Raw genomic sequence first — 23,954 nt, 5'->3', positions numbered from 1 at the left:
TCTGCATTCTCTCAGTATTCTTTTAAAAAATTGTGATTTTTTGGTTGCATATTATAAATCTCCATTCCTGAATGGCTTAAAACACTTTAACTCAAAGCCAAAGTGTGTGTTATAGAATGGTAAAATATACACCCCTATTATGAATTTTCATACGATAGACGATGAACGCTTGCTAGCATATCGTAAAAAATCAGCTTTCATATTGCGATTTCCACACGCCCGATTGATGTACTATTGTGAATGACGGCAGAGTTTTGTTTACAAATTTTTGTGAATCTATACGAAACAGATAGCAAAACAAAACGTAAATACTAACAATTAAATTGTCTTGTACGTAAAAGTGGCAAAAAATTTTAAAAGCGGTAATAATAAAATATTTTCTGCTAGCTATATATATTGCCTTTTATATAAACTCAAATGAACAAATTGACGAAACTTGCATAGAGCCATAGAAAAAAGAAAATTGAGAGATGCTTCCAATCTTCTTGAAATGAACTCTACAATGTAAGTATTTGATATACTAAGAGTAAAAAAAGTTTAATAAACAAAATAGATTTCAGTGTATGTCTTAACAGAGGTAGAAGGCAGTTTGCACGCCCATAAAAATAGGTCATCCATCCCAAATATTTTGAAGGTTTGTGCCACTTTAAGGCTTCCTGCCCAGGGTGTTGCAACAGAGTGTTGGGAATGAGGCTTTAGTTGGGTCCTTTGGATTTTGTAATAATTTTATATTTACTTTTATTTAAATAGCTCCCAACGTATCGTGCAGAAATTTATCAACGATAGCTAGCGTAGAAAATTGAACAGTTGATGCGATAGTTAGCATATGGCAATACCACGATAAACGAATAACGCTAACGATCGGGTTTCACACGCTAGAATTTATTTCATAATATGGTGTAACAGATTGCAAGCGTTTATCGTGTATCGTATGAGTTCATAATAGGGGTGATAATTATATATAAAGTGTGAATGTAGGAACCATTCCCAATGTTTAATGAATTTAAACTTGAAATGCACACTTTTTTTTCATTCAGTACTAAATACCTTTTCCCCAAAGTCATTTTATGTATACTGTAGGAATACAATATAACATTGTAAGAATACATACTTATGGCATTACGTTATGGCGTAAGGTACACTAAGTTTGTTACGGCCTGCTGCTACGGTCTACGGTTACGGGCCACTTGGGAGCGGTTCGCGCGAGCACACCTAGTGATGGGGCGAAAGTGGCGATACCAAATGTATCGAAAGCAAGGAAAAACCAGATCTGCGATCACTAGCGAAAATTGCCACGAGTTTCCGGAAAAAAATTGACCTGGGTTGGTTAACTGTGGTGATTTGTCCTGTTAAAATGTTCCAATTAAGTGCTAAGTGTACTTTAAATTGAATTTTAAAGCCGATAAGCATTGTACACATGAAAACAATCCTATACTACTTTTCGAACATAAAACTGAATTAATTTTCTGAAAGCAACATTTGATATCATTAAAATCGCAATCGTTGACGCGTCTGAAAGAAATGCAGCGACAATCAGCTCCGCAGTTACAAAGGAAACGAGTTAAAAGCACCATAGAATCAAAAGACATCAAAGGCAGTGTAAATAATCCTCCACTAATAACCAACATTTGTTCATCGTACACAAAATCTTACCTGCATTTCAATGTGTGTAATTTACTTACATTTGCAATTCTGACGGCTTTACTACTAGCCGCAATTTCACTTTTTCGTTATGGCAACATACAACGGCCACATATTATTGTGACGTTGTCTGTGCTGACTGCATGGTGATTTTCCTTTCTTATTGTCTTCACGATACCACTTGATGTCACAAATTGAAGATGGACAATTGCAGAGTCCAGGATTTGACAATTAGGGATTAAGCGAACAAAATTGGGAAATACCCTAAAGCGCATTCGTATATGTATGAAAGTACACCAAAACCACCACAAACTCCATACGCAGTAGCATATGATACAACGCCAGCTATAAGCCTGCTGCAACGCCACATACAACAACCACAACGTTTAAAACAATTGGTGAGTTCGTTCCGTACTACGGACCTCTATAATCTGCTAAATTGAGAGAGTCCAAAACCGAATTGGATCGTAGGATAATTTGGAAACCACTTAAAAGAAGATTTAGTATTTAAAATTATAGAAAGTACTATACTAACTAGATTAAAGTAATTAACACACATACATTTACATTTTCATATGGCCATGAGCATAACCATTTAAAAATACATTCATTTCACTAGCATTAGGAATGCGCTGCTTTAGACAAAGCGCTTTGAGAATGTCGTACGCCCATTAATTTTTGTAGTGTTTAATTGAATAATAGGAATACATATTATAGAATACTATTTTTATAAATGATTTGGCATATATTTACCTTATTTTGGCTATTCAATTCTGGGTGATTCAAATGTGACTCAGGAACGTAGCAAAACCAATCTTGTTACCACGTTCAATGAGTCCCAGGTGAACGTATAGAAAAAAAAAAAACATAAAATAAGTTTACGAATCAAAATAACAGTAAATTGATACATAAATGTCAAAAGCGTGTATAAGTACGCCCCTTTGCTTGAGTGGAGTTGGAAGTATAATCAATAATTAAAAAAATGAGAAAAGGGTATTAGAAAAAAAAGGAGGAACATTTTTTTTGAAATTTTCCTTCACTTCCTAAAGTCCGGTTCTTTTGGATTGTCGTCGATGCGAAATAAAAATCTGTCGTCAATTACGATTTGCGAATTTAACTCCACGTATTAATTTATTTGCGGGTGTTTTGTGGGTTTATTTCTACATATTTAAAGGAAACTAGAGTTAGAGCGACTAACATTGCGGTTTACAAATAAATATAGTTGAACAGTTATGAAGTCAAATTTATGTACCTATGCGAAAGAGCGAGACATTTTCACATACGTATTCATGTTTAGCGGACAATTTCCAGGTTTCAATAAAACAAACAGACTGTGACATATGTACGTACATATGTATGATGATAGAACAATAATAAAGGATGACAAAATATTTGAAACAGTTCATACAGTAAAAGGGCCGTGCTTTAACATGGATATACGCTGACTTAGAACTCACAAATATATATAACGACACGCTCGTACCCAGACAGCGTCATCAAAGTTGTATAAAGAAATGAGTCACATGTGACTCATGAACTCATTCCACTACGCTATTATGAGTCACATATGGTTCATCGAACAGGGAAGTTGCCAATAAACTTCCATGAATACTTTTTTCTTGACTTCTAGTTTTCCTTCAACTAACCCGAAGTAAACTAAATTAAGATAAAATGAAATAAACTAAATTAAGATAAAATAACCTCAAATGAAATAAACTAAATTAAGATAAAATAAAATAAAATGCAACAAACTAAATTAAGATAAAATAAAATAAGATGAGATAAACTAAAATAATTAACACGAAAATAAAACCAGGGAAAAAATATATCAAATTTGTTCAACGCCTAGTAACTTTGAATTTCAATACATTACAAAACGTGTGAAATATATTTAAAGGATTCCGTACGGACACTAAAATTTCCGAATGGGTTTAATGATACAATTTTTAAGTTTATCGTATGCACCTGCAAGTTGAAGAATAGATAGAGAGAGATAATTTTAGTTCTGCATTTCATCAAAAAGAACCTACTGTAGTGAACGTGGAAGTACCAGTAAAAATTGTTAACAAATTTTAAAAGTTATTTAATTTCTTCTATTTACTTATATAAATTCTAAGTTATTACATAAGGATAGCCATGTAAAAGAAAATATCCTCAACGATTTCAAAAAAAAAATTGAAAACTTGAGAACTGCTTTAGAACCTTGAACATTTTGGAATTTTCAATAGATTTCTGTCTATACCGTTTTACACGGATAAGTAAAGCCCAATAACGTTACGGAGAATTAGAAGCAAAATTTTGGAATTTCTTTCGAAAACATTTTTTTAGTTATTTTTAAAAGCTGTCAGTATACCGTTAATTAAACTAGTTGTTAAAATTAGCGAAATAAAGAAAAAAGGAAAAGTTCGTTGGTCTTAACCTTAGAGGTTTATCTAGTATGTATTAAATATAAATGTAGTCTAAGTTTCACAGGAATGAATTGTCAATAAAATTGTAATTAGAATGGGAATGCTGGCGTCTACATTCTTTTAGAAGGCACTTAGGTAAATCAGGTAAGGGGCCACCGGAATTTTAGGTGCGACGGTGGCCATGGTTTTTGAGGGTGGGATAATGCACCGGGCGTCGCAACACCACCCGCGGCGCCCCTATGTATATTCGGCCTTTTTTGTTTCCTTTTAATTTTCAGCGTTTTTTTCCATTTTCAGCGTTAGTAACCGGCCATGTCCGGTTCGGTAACATTTTTTTTGCGTTGGTTTTTTTTGAATTTTTAAGTTTTGAATTTAACGGTCTGTCCGTGGCATCCGGTTCGACCGGATGTCGTTTATTTTCTATTGATAAGCGTTTTGAGTCGGTCTCTGCGCTTCTGTCAGGTTTTTTTTTTTTGGAATTTGACAGCTTTTAGTTTTGATAGGCATGATAGGAACTTTTTTTCTGTTTATGGCGCAGGAACAGTAAGGTTGGCAAGGACCCGCCCCAGCCGACAATGACTAGCCACTGTGCACCAACACATCATGCCGACCGCCTTCCTTACTGCTTCCATCGAAAATGCGATTCCATAACAGATGGCGCCCAACGGGCTTTAGTGCCTGAGGCGCTGTCGCGCTGATCATTCCAGGTCAACTTGTGAAGTTGACCATCCCACCAGTCCGAGGTGAGCAGCCGCAGGAGCAGCCACCTGCGTTGCGGTGGGATGGCTGGACGGATCAAGTTGTCTGGAGTGATCATCGTTGACAGTTGCTGAGGGCGCCATAACAGATGGCGCCGAACGTGGCCCCTGAGGCGCTGTTCGCGAGGGTCAGTCGGGTCAGCCTGTGAAGTTGACCATCCCACCAGTCCGATTGAGCAGCCACAGGAGCTGCCACCTACGTTGCGGTGGGATGGTTGGACGGATCAGGTTGCCCGGGCTGGTCATCGGGGGCAGTAGCTGACGGAGCCATGTGAGTACACGTCAGTCTCCGGATTTTGTATTCACCCGGTGAGGCAGTGCTGAACGCACTTAGTTTTTTTTGCAGATTTGGGATTTTAGTTTGCCGGAATGTTGTCCGTTAGTCGGCTTTGGAAAATATATGTCCGCTAAGTTGGGTTTTTTTTTAATGTTTAAATTTTTTGTTTCATAGTTTTCTTTAGCCGAATTTTGTGTTGTTAGAGTGAGTGTGTGTGTGTATGTGGTGAAAGAACCCCAGCTCATCCCACGTCCCAGGTGGTAAAGTAGAATACCACCTGGACTGTGACGGGTTGAGCTGGGATCCAGAGTGGCACTCCTTCCTCTCCCACCAGGCTGGGGAGCGGTTTCGAAACCGCTCCACCCATTGGGGCGGAGGCAGGAGGGGTGTCCAGTAAGAATGGACGGGAGGCCTCAACACCCCCAACCAGTCCCAGGGGCGAGCCCCTGGAGACTGCCCCTGCGTTGCGGCTGGGCGTGTTGAGACCAGCCCGTGTGTGCCTGGGGCGGACCCTAGTGGCCCCAACCAGTCTCGGAGGGGGGCCTTAAGACCCCCTCGCATTGCGATTGGGAGCACTAGGGACAAGTATGAATGAATTTGTGTGATTTTTTTTGTAACTGTGGCCCGAGTGCCTTCGGGAAGGGGATGCCAGCATTCCCATTGATTACTTGCACTATATATTTAACTTAACTACTAATTTTCTTTCAGCTGTTTTTTTTTTGTCTTTCGATACGAGCATCGATTATTTACTGCAGTTTTTCTCGCGATTTTTCTTATATACATTCTTTTTATTAAACAAATCGTCGTCCAAAATATAAAGTGAAGGGGAATTCTGACCTTTTTATTTGACCCCTAACTGCATTACGCGGCAAAAGTTTTTTTTTCTCAAAACTACCACATAACAAGTTACATTTTTTTTTTCACGGACTATGTCACGCGAGCAGTCGTACGGCCAACCGGGCCGAAATACTCCGTTCGGGAGTGCGGGAAGCTTTCGGGTGAGCCAGAACCGGGGCGGAAATAATAGGGGGGCTTTCTCCAAGGCCAGGCGTCCCTTGGTGGTGCACACCCCAGTAGGTGGACCATATGGAGATCCCGCGGGAACGAATATGGGCTCGGACCTGAATGACCAACGCAAGCTGGTGCTTTACCACCTAATTATGGAATGGGAAATATAAGAGAAGCTGCAAGTGATCGGACGAATACTCCAGGGATCCAGAACGAAGCTACTCGTGGAGGCTCGTGGGTGGACGTGCTACACCAGCTGTTCCAGGCTTCGCAGGAGGAAATGCGGAGAGAGATGGGGTCAATCAGAAACAATATGGACCAGCTCAACGCCGCTCTCGAATCTGTGCAGCAATCAGCGAATCAGAACCGGAACACAAATAGGATGGACCGTAACCCGCTCCAAACAGTAGTACCACCAATGTACCCTGCACCGAGCAGCATAGTAGTGAAACCGCAGGAGTGGAAAATCGCGTTCGACGGCACTGGAAGCGTAGCCGATTTCCTTTTTAAACTGAACACCTTGTGTGAGCGCACACAATGCACGGACGAACAAATAATGGCTAGTTTCCACCTGTTTCTTTCCGGGCGGGCCGAAGAATGGTACTGGCTTTTCACGAAACAAAACCCAAACGCGACTTATGCCTTCTTGTGCTACTCATTGAAAAGAGAGTTTGGCACTTTGAAAACTGACCACGAGATCATGATGGAGATCTCCATGCGCAAGCAGAAAGCAAGTGAGTGCTATGACGTGTTCCACACGGACATAATCTCCTTGAACGCGCGCTTAAGAGAACCCATGTCAGAGCTTCTAATGCTTTCAACGCAGATGTAAGGACCCTTCATGATCTACTCGATGTAGCGCGCAGAGGTGAATAAGTGCTGAAAGAAAGCAAGCTGTTGGGAGCCACTTACCCAGGACGGCATGTAAACGAATTACGCGCGACAACCCCGGACATGAGGATGGAAATCGAGGACGGCGAAATGGATCCACAGATAGAGGCGCTGGAATATCGAAGCAACAGGAGACCGGACTATTCGGGAATCCAATGGTGGAATTGCCAGGCAATAGGCCACTCCTATATATATTGTGAGGAACCCATTAAAAATCCTTTTTGTTTTAAATGTGGGTATAAGGGTGTATTTACTCCTAAATGCCCTAGGGACCATCGCAAGCAGGGAAACCAGTACCCGAGCGAGAAGGCGGGGGAACCTCGATCGGCTTCATAGCTCCAACACCAGCCAGTGCTCGAGGCGTCGTCCCGTGAACCAGAGGGTGAATCTCTGCATGGAGGTGGTGACCTTCCGAGGTGCAGTAGTACCCTGGCAGAAGAACCCTCAAATGTGATAATAACTTACCCTGACAGTACGAGCAATTCGAATAGTTCTGAATCCGAGAGTCAAACGTCCTCATCCGCGATGGGCGAGCCAATCAATATTCTGCAACGCCAGCATAGGGATGTCGCTTGCCAGGCGCATTTTTCATCAAGTCTAGAAGAAAGGGAACCTAGGTATGAGCGAATAAGACATACCATTTTCGAACAATACCCGGTATCGGACAATATTTTGAAGTATAGGAAGAGATACCACAGGAGAGTACAGGAGCGTAGACTGCTGCAAGCCACCACGTTAACGCTTACAGAGGATGCAAGGCCTCTCGTAAAGGCTAAAATTAAAGATAGTTTTCTTGTAGGGCTGTTGGACTCGGGAGCCAACATCTCCATCTTAGGAAAAAATGGATTAGAATTCCTAGAGGATAACGGCTTCGATTATCAGCCCTTACATGCGTTCGTATACACAGCGGGCGGCAACAAGCAAACAATTTTAGGCTCAGTATCTCTACCGGTCACCTTTAAAAATGTCACTAAGGTTATTCGTTTTTACCTTGTCCCTTCACTTCTCCAAGAAGCCTACTTCGAGGTAGATTTTTGGAGAGCATTTGCGTTAGCTCCCGAAATATTCCCAATCGTAGAGTGCATAGAGGCTAGACTTGAAAAGGAAGAGGAACTTAACCTCCATGAATTGTCACCAGACCGGAAATTAGAATTACAAAAGGTCATCGAGACGTTTCCTTCGTACGAGAAGTTAGGCCTAGGGCAAACTAAATTAGTGGAGCATCACATCGATACCGGTGATGCCGTTCCCATAAAAAGCAAACATTTCCCTCTTTCGCCACCGAGGCAAGCCGAAGCTTTTAGCGAACTAGACAGGTTACTCGAATTAGGAGTTATAGAAGAATCAAACTCCCCGTGGTGTAGTCCTGTAGTACTGGTCCGGAAACCAGGTAAAGTTAGGCTGTGCATAGATTCCAGGAAGGTCAACGCGGTGACTAAGAAAGACTCGTAGCCCGTGCCCCATATCAACGGGTTATTGAGCAGACTGAAGGATACGCATTTTATTAGTGGTATTGATCTGAAGGACGCGTTCTTCCAGATCAAATTGACAGAGTCCTCCAAGGAAAAAACAGCATTCGCAGTTCCGGGGAGGCCCCTGTACCACTTCAAAGTAATGCCATTTGGGTGAGTAGGCTAATGGACAAGGCAATCCCTTCGCGTTTGCGAGAGAATGTCTTCGTCTACCTAGACGACCTGATGGTATGTAGCACTAATTTTGAAGACCACCTGAAATTGCTAGCGGAAGTGGCCAAATGTTTGAGAGACGCAGGGCTGACAATAAACGTGAAGAAAAGTAAATTTTGTCAGAAGGAAATACGCTACTTAGGGTACTTGATAGGCAGCGGGTGTTTGAAAGTGGATCCGGGAAAAATAGAAGCAGTTCAAAACTTCCCGATCCCTAAATCCCCTCGGCAAGTGCGTAGGTTTGTGGGCATAGCGAATTGGTACAGGGCGTTTATTACCAATTTTGCTGACTTGGCAGGTCCCTTGACCGACTGTCTCCGTAAGTCAGCAGGCCCGTTCAAGCTTACCTCTGAAGCTATAGAGGCCTTCGAAAAGCTAAAAGTAGCTTTGGGTTCCGCCCCTGTCTTGGCCCAACCAGACTTTTCAAAGGAATTCGTAATACAATGCGACGCTTCCAAAATAGGTGTTGGCGGAGTGTTGTTCCAGGTCGATGACGAGGGCGCTGAGCATACGATCGCGTTTGTGTCAAAAAAACTGAATAATGCTCAACGCAATTACACGGTAACCGAGCTGGAATGTCTCGCTGCCATAATCAGCGTGAAGCGTTTCCGACCCTATGTTGAGGGATTACCGTTTCGTATTATCACGGACCACTCCAGTCTCAAGTGGTTAATGACACAAAAGGACTTGAGCGGGAGGTTGGCGAGGTGGTCGCTCTTACTGCAAAGATACGACATTAAAATGGAACATCGTAAGGGCTCCCTGAATGTAGTACCAGATGCGCTGTCGCGGTTTGATGCCGATGAGTTGTCTTTCACTACCACACCCGGGGAAATAGATTTAGTCTCTCCCGAATTTAGCAGCAACGAATATTTAGACTTAATTCGGACCGTCACCGTGTTAGACAGAAGTACTTCTGTCCGCAGCAGGCTAAGGACGTCAGGGACTACGTCCAGCGTTGTGACACCTGCAAAGCTGTAAAACCCACTAATCAGCAGTCGAGACCGCCTATAGAGAATACCTTTGCATCCGAGAGGCCATTTCAGCGATTATATTCTGATTTCCTAGGGCCGTATCCGAGATCTAAGCGGCGAAATCAATTTCTTTTCATAGTACTAGACCATTTTTCAAAATACGTTTGGCTAAAGCCCATGCAGAGAGCCACCACTGTAAACGTTATAAATTACTTCGCTTCTGAAATTTTTCCAGCTGTAGGAGTTTATTCACAGTGACAATGGTAAACAGTTTATCTCGAAGGAAATGAACCAATTTTTTGCAAATTACGGGGTGACGCACGTGAGGACGGGGTTATATTCTCCTCAAGCGAACGCATCCGAGCGCGTTAATAGAGAAATTGTTTCGAAGATTAGGATTTTCCTGAAAGATAAACCTGACCATACCGATTGGGATAAGCATATACCCGAGATTTTATCAGTTTTGAGAAGTGATTTTCATACGGCGATTCAATGTTCTCCATACTTTGCATTATATGGCCAAAATATGGTCCAACATGCCTCAACGTACAACATTTTAGAGAAACTCGGCAGCCTTCGGGAAGACCAGGTTATGGTAGTAAGCAGAGCTGACAAGTTGACCAATATTCGTGAGCAGATCCGTAGAAATTTAGATCAGGCCAAGGATAGGGGAGTAACCACCTATAACAAGCGCTCTAGGCAAGTCAACTATAAAGAAGGTCAGGAAGTTTTTCGGAAAAACTTTGCCTTAAGTAACTTCAAACAGGGCATTAACGCCAAATTCCTACCAAAATACCTGAAGTGTCGCGTGCTTCGAAAAATAGGCAAGGCACTGTATGATCTCGAAGACCTAAACGGGAGATTGATAGGTCGCTTTCACGCTTCGGATATTCGTCCTCAATGAACCAACAAGAACGGTTTTATGCCAAATTACAATTTGATTTTTTTTATATATACCTACCAATATATACCCAGTATTCTCCCCGAGCACTAACCTCATAGGATGTTCACACGCGTACTCACCGAGGAACGTGAACCCCCTGGCAGTCCACGCTTAGGTCGGACTAGCCTTTCGGAGTTTTGACGAGTTCTCCATAACAAATGTCTGATTGCCGCAAAGCCTTTTAAACTAGGAAACAGAATTAATTCCCAACTTGACTTAGTTTTTTTTTGATGGACCTATGTTGCCCGGCTAGCTTCGTAGTAGGACTTTGGACTCTTATCTCAGGGGTGAGTCATGCCCCACGTTGATTGGCATCGGAGGCCTCTGGCAGTGGCTTCCCACAGCGGATCCGGTTGTCTGTTCGCTTCATCGTCAGGTCTTCAAAGCGAAGCAGGTTTGTTACGGTCTGCTGCTACGGTTTACGGTTACGGTCCACTTGGGAGCGGTTCGCGCGAGCACACCTAGTGATGGAGCGAAAGTGGCGATACCAAATGTATCGAAAGCAAGGAAAACCCAGATCTGCGATCACTAGCGAAAATTGCCACGAGTTTCCGGAAAAAAATTGAGCTGAGTTGGTTAACTGTGGTGATTTGTCCCCTTAAAATTTTCCAATTAAGGGCTAAGTGTACTTTAAATTGAATTTTAAAGCCGATAAGCATTGTGCACATGAAAACAATCCTATACTACTTTTCGGACATAAAACTGAATTAATTTTCTGCAAGCAACATTTGATATCATTAAAATCGCAATCGTTGACGCGTCTGGAAGAAATGCAGCGACAATCAGCTCCGCAGTTACAAAGGAAACGAGTTAAAAGCACCATAGAATCAAAAGACTCATCAAAGGCAGTGTAAATAATCCTCCACTAATAACCAATATTTGTTCATCGTACACAAAATCTTACCTGCATTTCAAAGTGGGTAATTTACTTACATTTGCCATTCTGGCGGCTTTACTACTAGCCGCAATTTCACTTTTTCGTTATGGCAACATACAACGGCCACATATTATTGTGGCGTTGTCTGTGCTGACTGCATGGTGATTTTCCTTTCTTATTGTCTTGACGATACCACTTGATGTCACAAATTGAAGACGGACAATTGCAGAGTCCAGGATTTGACAATTAGGGATTAAGCGAACAAAATTGGGAAATACCCTAAAGCGCATTCGTATATGTATGCAGTAGCATATGATACAAAGCCGACAACAACAACAGCCGGGCCGCCAGCTATAAGCCTGCTGCAATGCCACATACAATAACCACAACGTTTAAAACAATGGGTGAGTTCGTTCCGTACTACGGACCACTATAATCTGCTAAATTGAGAGAGTCCAAAACCGAATTGGATCGTAGGATAATTTGGAAACCACTTAAAAGAAGATTTAGTATTTAAAATTATAGAAAGTACTATACTAACTAGATTAAAGTAATTAACACACATACATTTACATTTTCATATGGCCATGAGCATAACCATTTAAAAATACATTCATTTCACTAGCATTAGGAATGCGCTGCTTTAGACAAAGCGCTTTGAGAATGTCGTACGCCCATTAATTTTTGTAGTGCTTAATTGAATAATAGGAATACATATTATAGAATACTATTTTTATAAATGATTTGGCATATATTTACCTTATTTTGGCTATACAATTCTGGGTGATTCAAATGTGACTCAGGAACGTAGCAAAACCAATCTTGTTACCACGTTCACTGAGTCCCAGGTGAACGTATAGAAAAAAAACGTAAATTAAGTTTACGAATCAAAATAACAGTAAATTGATACATAAATGTCAAAAGCGTGTATAAGTACGCCCCTTTGCTTGAGTGAAGTTGGAAGTATAATCAATAATTAAAAAAAATGAGAAAAGGGTATTAGAAAAAAAAAGGAGGAAAATTTTTTTTGAAATTTTCCTTCACTTCCTAAAGTCCGGTTCTTTTGGATATACGCTCACTTAGAACTCACAAATATATGTAACGACACGCTCGTACGCAGACAGCGTCATCAAAGTTGTATAAAGAAATGAGTCACATGTGACTCATGAACTCATTCCACTACGCTATTATGAGTTACATATGGTTCATCGAACAGGGAAGTTGCCAATAAACTTCCATGAATACTTTTTTCTTGACTTCTAGTTTTCCTTCAACTAACACGAAGTAAACTAAATTAAGATAAAATGAAATAAACTAAATTAAGATAAAATAACCTCAAATGAAATAAACTAAATTAAGATAAAATAAAATAAAATGAAACAAACTAAATTAAGATAAAATAAAATAAGATGAGATAAACTAAAATAATTAACACGAAAATAAAACCGGGGAAAAAATATATCAAATTTGTTCAACGCCTAGTAACTTTGAATTTCAATACATTCCAAAACGTGTGAAATATATTAAAAGGATTCCGTAGGGACACTAAAATTTCCGAATGGGTTTAATGATACAATTTTTAAGTTTATCGTATGCACCTGCAAGTTGAAGAATAGATAGAGAGAGATAATTTTAGTTCTGCATTTCATCAAAAAGAACCTACTGTACTGAACGTGGAAGTACCAATAAAAATTGTTAACAAATTTTAAAAGTTATTTAATTTCTTCTATTTACCTATATAAATTCTAAGTTATTACATAAGGAAAGCTATGTAAAAGAAAATATCCACAACGATTTCGAAAAAAAAATTTAAAACTTGAGAACTGCTTTAGAACCTTGAACATTTTGGAATTTTCAATAGATTTCTGTCTATACCGTTTTACACGGATAAATAAAGCCCAATAACGTTACGGAGAATTAGAAGCAAAATTTTGGAATTTCTTTCGAAAACATTTTTTTTAGTTATTTTTAAAAGCTTTCAGTATACCGTTAATTAAACTAGTTGTTAAAATTAGCGAAATAAAGAAAAAAAGAAAAGTTCGTTGGTCTTAACCTCAGAGGTTTATCTAGTATGTATTAAATATAAATGTAGCCTAAGTTTCACAGGAATGAATTGTCAATAAAATTGTAATTAGAATGGGAATGCTGGCGTCTACATTCTTTTAGAAGGCACTTAGGTAAATCAGGTAAGGGGCCACCGGAATTTTAGGTGCGACGGTGGCCATGGTTTTTGAAGGTGGGATAATGCACCGGGCGTCGCAACACCACCCGCGGCGCCCCTATGTATATTCGGCCTTTTTTGTTTCTTTTTAATTTTCAGCATTTTTTTCCATTTTCAGCGTTAGTAACCGGCCATGTCTGGTTCGGTAACATTTTTTTTGCGTTAGTTTTTTTGAATTTTTAAGTTTTGAATTTAACGGTCTGTCCGTGGCATCCGGTTCGACCGGATGTCGTTTATTTTGTATTGATAAGCGTTTTGAGTCGGTCTCTGCGCTTCTGTCAGGTTTTTTTTTGAATTTGACAGCTTTTAGTTTTGATAGGCATGATAGGAACTTTTTTTCTGTTTATGGCGCAGGAACAGTAAGGTTGGCAAGGACCCGCCCCAGCCGACAATGACTAGCCACTGTGCACCAACACATCATGCCGACCGCCTTCCTTATGCTTCCATCGTAAATGCGATACCATAACAAGTTATACATATGGGAACACAGCCTAAGTACTGATTACACCTTATTGTTAGGTTTATGAAATAGCGAGTAAGATTCGTTTACAAAGAACTAGAGAATAAGAAAATACGATGTACACGCCATTTTGAAGAAATAAAAGAGATCGATTCGATTTTGGACACCGACGTGACTGCAAATGTTTTCTTTATTCCCCGCGGATTCATATAATATTGCATCAGAAATGGTGCGCGAAACCACCCTGACATTCAAAAAGCAAAGGCTAAGTAAAAATAAATTTTAACGATGAACAAAACCAGTGAAATAATAAATGCCGAGAAATATACGCTGTTGCAACTAAAAGCGTGGTAAATGCGAGCAGCGCTAAAGCTTCTTTAGCGGCACGGCTGAGTGAGCTCTCTGCAGAAGCGCGTGGACTTTATCCTGGGGATGGCGTTCCCGAAGGAAGATTTCCAAGAAGACAGCATGTAACTGCCGATAGCGACGATGAAACTATATCTTAAGATAACAGCTCAGTCAACGGTGACATAACGGAGCGAGCAATAGTGTGAATAAAAATACAGTAAATCAAGGTGCGGAAAATGTAGCGGTAAACGAGTCCAACAACGACAATGGTGCGGCTAACAATCATAATGACGACAATGGTGCGGCCAATGATATCAACGACTACAATAATGTTATCCTAAACTTGAGGAATGGTCGATTTGGCACACATTCAATACAAAATGACAAATCCGAATACTAGCAAGAGAACGACGGTGACATGGCCTGCGTTTCAGCCGCCAACAAAAGTGACGAAAAAACCAAAATTCTACTGCTTGAAAAGGAGATAGAATTACTAACACTACAATTAGTGCTAGAAAAGGAAAAAAAAGCAGTGAATAATGTGACGAATAATGGCGACTTGCCATTGGAAACACTAAAACAATTATTGTCGACGTATGATGGAAGTGATGGTTTTGAGCTGTGGCAGTCACAGTTACTACACCTCAAAAAACATTAAAAATTGATAGCGAGAAGCTCAGTTTGGTTGTTCGCTTGAAATCAAAAGGTGTTGCTTTGTCGTGGTATAACACAAATAACATGCATCTATACAGTCTTGACGATATGCTGAAGGAAATGGCAATGGTTTTTACGCAGAAAGACAACACGTTAACCATGCGTCGTCGTTTCGAATCGTTTGGCAACTACTACTATGATAAATGTCTACTGAGCAGCGGCCTTAAAACTAGTGATATGGAACTAGTTGAATGCCTCTTTGACGGTATTCCCCATAAACAGCTGCAAATCTAAGCAAAACTACAAAATTTTAATAATGCAAATGATTTAATGAAAGCATTTCGCTCTAGTTGGTTGTAGAAGGCCTAATCGATTCAGGGAGTCCCATAAGCGTGCTTAACCAATGTCTAGTTCCAGGAATAGGGCGGTAATTAATCAAAATTAATAACTTTCGGAAAATTACTCTGTTATGTGAATATATTGAATAAAGACGTTTTAATTGAAATCGTAGTGGTTCCCGATGAATCGATTAGACACAACATTATACTAGGAAGAAATTTTATTGAGGCAAGTGAAGCCAAACTCGAAATAGGCTAAGTAGAGGTGATAGGTGAGGTAGGGGTTATCGGTTCAAATAAAAATGTAAACTTAAAAAATTCAGAAGTTGGTCAGGAACAAAGTGTTACAAAATATATATATGAAAAAGAAGGTAACGTTATAAGAGAATTACTGGCAATTAATATAGAAAGTTCTAACGATGTTGAATATACAATAGGAAACAAAGTTAGTGATAGCGATAAGAAAAGTGTTCACAAACTATTCTCGAGTGAATATTTGCACGCGGAGCGGCCACTCGAACCTAGAGTTAAACAAGAATTAAAGTTAACGTTAGAGAACAAAAAACCTTTCAGCTGCGCCCCTAAAAGGTTGTCATACAGCGAAAAGATAGAACTACAAAAGATCATAGACGATTATTTAGCAAAGGGGTATATACGGCCTAGTGAATCCGAATTCCAATAGTGCTGGTAAAAAACAAAACCAGTGAATTGCGTATGTGCATAGATTATAGAAAATTAAATAAGGTTACGGCGAAGGATAGCTATCCAATACCTCTAATAGATGATTTGTTAGACAAGTTGGTGAACAAAATATGGTTCACAAAGCTAGACCTAAAAAATGGGTTCTTTCATGTCTTTGTGGAAAAAAATCGGTTAAATACACTTCCTTTACGACACCCCTTGGACAGTTCGAGTTTTTAAGAATGCCGTTCGGTTTAAGAAATGCCCCGGCCATGTTTCAAAAGTTCATTAATAAAGTTTTCGCTGAAATGGTACGTAACAATGAAGGCATTGTATATCTGGACGATATCATGGTGGCAACAGAAACGTTGGATGAACACATGCGCATCCTTAAGAAAGTCTTTAAGTGTTTTGTACAAAATAAGTTAGAACTTAGGTTGGACAAGTGTGAATTTTTACAGGCAGAGATTTCGTATTTGGGTTACTCTATTACGGGCGAAGGAATAACAGCAGATAGAAAAGGCCTAAAAGCTGTTTAAAACTTTGCAGTGCCAACAAAGGTACAAGAAGTACAGAGCTTCTTGGGACTTTGTTCATACTTTCGAAGGTTCATAAAGGACCTTTCAACTTAGCGAAACCACTTTATGACTTATTAAGAAAAGAGAAGAAATTTCAGTTTGGTCAACTAGAAATGAAAACTTTCGATACTTTAAAAAGTAAGCTGTTGGCATCACCCGTGTTGGCCATATATAATCCGAGTGATGCCACTGTGCTGCATTGTGATGCAAGCGCTTTGGGTTTTGGAGCCATACTTTTGCAAAAGAAAAAAGATAGTAAGCTACAGCCGGTTTTTTATTTTTCTAAACGTACCACCGATGTCGAATCAAGATATCATAGTTCCGAGTTGGAAACATTAGCCATAATATATGCCTTGAAGCGGTTTCGGGTATATCTGCAAGGAGTGAAATTTAAAATTGATGCAGATTGTAACTCCCTGACCTTGACACTTAATAAAAAGGATATGAACCCCAGAATTGCTAGATCGGCACTTGAATTGCAAAATTATGACTATGAGCTTGAACACAGAGCAGGCAAAAGGATGCAACATGTTGATGCACTAAGCAGAGTTAACAATGTTCTAAAGATCCATACAAACACCCTTGAGGAAAAACCAATCATATGTCAGAGTAGAGATGAAAATATAAAAAACATAAAACAAAGTCTAGAAACTTCGGAGAGTAGTGAATATGAAATGCGAAACGGTGTTGTGTACAAAAAGAAAGACGGCAGCATAAATTTTTACGTACCGGAGTCAATGGAAGAACACGTTCTCTATAAATACTATGATGAACTAGGGCACATAGGTATTGATAAAATGGTAGAGACGATAAGCAAAAGTTATTGGTTCCCCAAGGTAAGACAAAAAGCAGCGAGGCATATAGAAAACTGCCTTAAGTGTATAGCCTTTTCCGCAAAACATGGTAAAAAAGGTCTTCTAAACATGATTCCTAAAGGCAACAAACCTTTTGAGATGATACATATCGACCACTATGGACCAATTCAAAATAGTAACACAAAGTATAAACATGTTCTGGTAATTATAGATGCGTTCACCAAATTTGTCAGGTTATAGCAGGGTATGCTAGAACGACAGCGTCGAAAGAAGCAATTATTTCGTTGGAAAACTACTTCCGAACGTATAGTATACCGAAATGTATAACGTCAGATAGGGGAACTTGTTTTACGTCCAGCGATTTTGAAGACTTCTTAGTGGATAATAACGTACATCATATCAAAATAACAACAAACTCGCCACAAGCAAACGGACAACAAAAGAATGTCCAAGTGTGCTGTTATTCGGAGTCAGACAAAAAGGAAAAGTGTTAGATACTCTTAAAGAAAATGTTTTAGAATCGGTACAGGTACCCGATACGAGATCGATAGAAGATATTAGACAACAAACAGAATTAGTACAAAAAAGGTCACAGGAGTATAATAAAAAACACGCAGATGCAAAAAGAGTCCAACCAAGGAGATTCGAGGTGGGCGACTATGTGATGATAAGTAATTTCAGTTCCCACATAGGGGTGTCTAGCAAATTAATTCCTAAATTTAGAGGGCCGTGTAAGGTATCAACAGTTTTAGAAAATGGCCGATACATCGTAGAAGACGTAGAAGGTTTTCAACAATCCCAAATACCTTATAAAGGTACTTGGTCAGTAACAAACTTGAAACCTTGGTTAGACCACACTAACAGTAACAAATAATAATAGACTTAGAATCGGGGGATTCTACTTGTCAGGTCGGTCGAGTTGTAGGCAGGCCTGACGAGAGGGGGGCATTCCCCCTGGCCCGGGGTTTCTCAGGGGCCCGCGATTTGGAGGTAATAAGACATGTTTTTAATTCAGGAGAGACTTTAATTGTTCCATGTGCAAATTTTAAGCCGAATTTCAAAAGCAACGAATATAGATAATGATTTTTTGCCTGGGCCTGAGGAGACAATAAAAACATCAAGCAAAAATGTATGTTTACATGAATTCGAAATCGTAAAGTTTTCGTGGTGATACTTGTGAAGGTTCATCCTCAAAAAGTCTTCCAACAATACCACCAACTCTGTATCAAAGTCCAGATTATTTAAAAGACTTCGATATCGGTACCGTGAATAATGAGTTTTTGCGATCTGAAGAAGTCAACGAAATAATTCGTCGAGGTCGTCAAAAATGCCCTGTTATTTTTCCACGTGATTGTCATGACGAGGCATTTCCTAACTCGTTGTTAAACAGAATCTTGCCAAATGGAGAGGAAGTGGAGCGTGACTGGTTAGTGTGGAGTGCCAGTAGCAATGCCTTTTATTGCCTACACTCTAAACCGAAAATCGTAAATTTACTACGAAAATGGTAGGCAACACTTTAATCACTATATATGTGTAATATTACACATCTTTATTTTTATAAATTTCTTGTTGAATTTTATGCAAAAAATGTGTAATACTTTAGACACAATATGCCTAAATTTGTACTCATCAGTTGCTTATATTTATATTTCCTAAGAGCGCGATTTTAAACACCAAGAGTCAACATTTTTTGTAAATAAAAGGCCAGGTCTTTTTTAAAAAAATTTTTAACTTAAATATTTACTTATTCACATTTGTTTATTCATTAAGTTTTTAAGATATTTTTTTACATAGAAGAAAACTAAAATTATAAAATAGTATTAATTTTTTAATTCATTAATTTCATAAATATTTATTTATTAAATGAGAAATGTCAGTTGAAGTGAGAGGATGCAATAAGCTGAGCTTGGTTAAAACAGTTAAATCTAAAGTGAATAAAGGCAGTTAAAAACTTAGAAATCCACAAAAAACATAAAAAAAAACACTTGATGCCTTTTTTTACAAAAGTGATTTGTGCACCATATTTCTTTCTTGCTTGTTAGTTTGCAAACACATAAAAAAGAAATTACAATTTTGGTAAAACAAGTAATACTACGAAAGACGGCGATAGAAAAGTAAGAAATGGCGCCAAAAACAGGAACAAATAAAAAACATAATAACAAAGAAATATACTTAACTTCAAGCAATTCAAGCGACAACGAAACTACTTCTGTCAACTTAACTGCAATAATAGATAAGTTAAACAAAGAGTTTAAAGTGCAAGAGTGGGCGTTGAAAAAAATAAGAGAGTCCCAAGACCACATAAGTGATGGCTTTAATGCACTTAAGAAAGAGATTGATCGATTAACAGAAGAAAACAAACAAATAAAAAAAGAAATGAAAGAGATTAAAACGAATGGAGAAAATGTCAAATTGAAAATTAAAACATTAAGCCGGAGTCATTGGTGCCGTATGTCGTATCGCTGTATCCGTATCCCTAACGTAATCAGCTGTTTATCGTTACGACGGTAAACCAAAACCCAATTGGTTGGCTACGATACGGTTACGACCTTAGCGGCACCAATAATCGATTGCATTGATTCTCATAAGGTCGAATCAGCTGTTAAAAGGTTACCGATACGGTTACCGATAAAACACCAATGTCTCCAGCTTTAGAACGTAATATGATGGAGATAAACCAATAAAAAAACAAAAACAATTTAATAATAACTAATTTGCCACAAATAAAACACATTGCCTTAAAATCGGTTATCATGAATATTGCCGAGCAAGTTAATGCCAACATTACCAATGATAGCATTGTAGATGTGTTTCCAAATGAAAATAAGAAGTTTAGAACACATCCCATAATTGTGAAAATGAAATGCGACGGGTTAAAAACAAAATGCTTTGAATTTTGAAAGAAAGGTGGGCAGATAGATGTAAGCAAAATACTTGCCGACATTGATATGAAAGGAAAGTATGTAAACTTTCATCAGCTGACGGAGAAAGAGCTTAGCGATCTCTTGAAGAAGGTGAAATCAGAATCAAACAAAAAAAGCTACAAATACGTGTGGGTGAAGGATACGAAGGTCTTTGCAAGAAAAGACAACGACACTGCTGCTATACTAATTAAAGAAATTGATGACATGAGAAAACTTGAGTAATTAGCTACTTAAGTATATATATACATTTTTTCTTTTTTATCTACAATCATGGATGCTGTTAATGTAGCACTTGATATCAATGTGAAATATGATTTAAATAAGTTGATTTTTAGCAATAATTATAAAAATATTAATATAATGTATCTAAATATTCAAAGTATTATAAATAAGCTGAATGACCTTGATATGCTGATACAACAGAATACAACGGAGGGTAGAACTTTCATGTAGTTGCGGTAAGCGAAATTTGGATATACGAAAATGAAAATATGTATTTCAACTTGAAAGATTATACTGCTTATTTTGCAAATCGTATATCAAATAGAGCAGGAGGGTGCGTAATTTTCGTACACAAAACAGTTCCATCTTCTCTCGTATCTGTAATTAAATATGAAGGAAGTAGCTTTTTGACAGTAAAATTAATTAAAGCAAATATGCACATCTCGCGCGTCTATAGATTCTGTGCATTGGATTTCAGCCTCTTTGTTGAAAATATAAGAGATCCATAATAGTTGGTGATTTTAACTTAAACCTATTAACTCCAAATATATATATAAACAACTATATTAATATGGTACTCAGTAGTGGGTTTCTTTTTCTTAACAGTTTGAGCAGAGAGATGTATACACGAAGAGGAAGCGATTCCAAACCCATCATTGATCATGCTCTAACGGATTTAGTTGAATTTTCATACACTCTATCGTTAGATGACAACGAAATTTCTGATCATAGACCCCTAGCTTTAACTTTTAATAACAATGTACTAAATAAAGAACCTCTCAAGAGTGAAATACAAGTTTTTGATTACGCATTATTCGAAGAAAATAATCATATACACGATTTATTAGAACAGCCTCACTTTTCGGGATTTCATACACAGCTATGTAGCAGCATTGAAAAATGCTCTAAGCGTATTAAAAAAACGAATAAAAATGTTAAGAAGCCGTGGTTAAATAACAAAATTTTAGCCGTAATTAAAGAAAAAAAACTAATATTACAAATTAAAGAAGAGATAAATTAACAACTTATATTTTGAATATATGTTTAGGTATTTTAAAATTCAAGCACGTAATAAATTTAATAATGCGCGAAGACAATTTTATGGGGGACAAATTGAAGATAATATCCAGTCCAGTGCCAAGACGTGGAGAGTTTTAAATCAGCTTATATATGGGCAAACTAATGTATCGCCTCTAGCTATCACGCAAATAGATTATAATGATAAAGTTCTTACAACACCAACGGAAATAGCAGATGCTTTTAATCATTATTTTATAAATATTATAAAAACGCCAGGAAATTTTGAGTACTCCCCTGAGCCTGTAGATGGAATAACACATCCTTTTGTTTTAAGCCAGTGTGATTTTGAAGAAGTAAGAGATGCAATCACTACCCTTAACCCAAATTCGGCCAATGGCCCGGATGGCATTTCAGTCAGATTGGTAAAAAAATAAAAAGAATTGTCTGGTCTGTTACCAAAGTTCATTAACGAATGTTTTCAAAGTGGTCAGTATCCCGAAGAGTTGAAAATCGGATCAGTAGTTCCAATATACAAGAGTGGAAATAAGGAGGTCTGCTCAAACTATAGGCCAATAACGAAATTGAATACGATTCACAAGGTATTTGAAAATATTTTATTAAATAGATTAAAACAATTTATTATATCTAACGAAATAATCAGCGATAATCAGTTTGGATTTACGGAAAAATCCAGCACGCTATCTGCTTGTATCAACTGCACCGAGTTTATTTATGAAAATTTAGATAAAAAAAGTATGTTGGAATGTTGGCAATTGACCTCAGCAAAGCCTTTGACTCGGTGAATCTTTCAATCATGAGTTAGGGGTTGATGGCATTGCAATTAAACTCTTTGAAAGCTTTCTCATTGGCAGAAAACAATATGTAGAAATCAAAAACTGCAAAAGCTCAATCAAAACCATTAGAACAGGTGTTCCACAAGGATCCAAATTGGCAGCCACCTTATTTTTAATATATATTAATAACATTCTAAATCTTAATTTAAAGGGTATGCCGCAATTCTATTCTGAAGACGAAACTTTCCTGTATGCTTCTGATAGTCTTGATGAGCTTTTAATCTATATACAAGAAGATCTAAAGATTATATCCCAATGGTTCGACCGAAATTTATTGAAAATGAACTTAGCCAAAACCAATTTCATAATTTTCAACAACTACAGGGATATCCCTAGCATTTATGATCTGAAAGGAGTTCATCTAGATGGTAGTTTCATATCGAGGGTCGATACATTAAAATACCTTGGCATTTGGTTTGACGCAAATTTAAGCTGGCGAGAACACATAAACCGAATTAAAATGAAATTATTACCGCTAAATTTCGCTATTTATAGAAATCGTAAAGTGATTCCACAAAAACATTTATGGCTTCTATACAACTCTGTGTTCATGTCTAAAATACATTATTTAAACCCTATATGGAATAACTGCTCTGAGCAACTTACAAATGAAATTCAGAGAATACGAAAGAAAGTTATAAAAAATATTTTGCATTTGCCTAGAGGAACGGCAAGCGAGCTCTTATATCAAAACAGGTTGGATATTCGGAAATATGCTATATTGCAAACTTTAGAAGCATTTTACAAAGTTAAAAATAATTTAATTAAACATATTTTTTCTATTCCAGAGGAACCACATCTCGAATACGCGCTACGAACTAGATCGAACATCAGACCGCGATTCTTTCGAACGGAGAGAAGTGCGAAATCCTTAAGGCACTATGGTGTAAAATTATTTAATAAGCTTCCGGACGAAATAAAAAATGCTAGAAATCTCCAATGCTTTAAAACGAGAGTCAAACAGCTACTTCTTAATAATTTTAATATATAACTTTAATATGGCAACTTCTTTGTTATGAGTATCACCGAAACCTGGATTGGAGCGTTGGGCGCTTTTTTGATTGCGCTGTCTCCTTTTGACATATACTATTTTGTTAAGTTAGAGGAATTCAATGCGATCAATAAGCTCCAAACGCTCCTATTTCTAGGTTCGGATGTATTTAAAACACTTTTTTTTTTTGGATTTTACTTTGGGTAATTATAAATAATATTACGTTATATTGTATAACTTATGCCTTTTAATTTTTTAATTCTTTTTTATTTTTCTTCCATTTTATTCCTTTATTTCCTTTATTATTCTTTTTGTTTTTTCTCATTTTATTGTAGTAATTTACTCTCACATCAATTGATGGCAAAATTTATTAAAAACAATTAAGC

Source organism: Eurosta solidaginis, chromosome 1 (genome assembly GCF_040869045.1).
Source record: "Eurosta solidaginis isolate ZX-2024a chromosome 1, ASM4086904v1, whole genome shotgun sequence".
In the NCBI taxonomy this organism is placed as follows: domain Eukaryota; kingdom Metazoa; phylum Arthropoda; class Insecta; order Diptera; family Tephritidae; genus Eurosta; species Eurosta solidaginis.
This window is presented reverse-complemented; position numbering follows the sequence as displayed.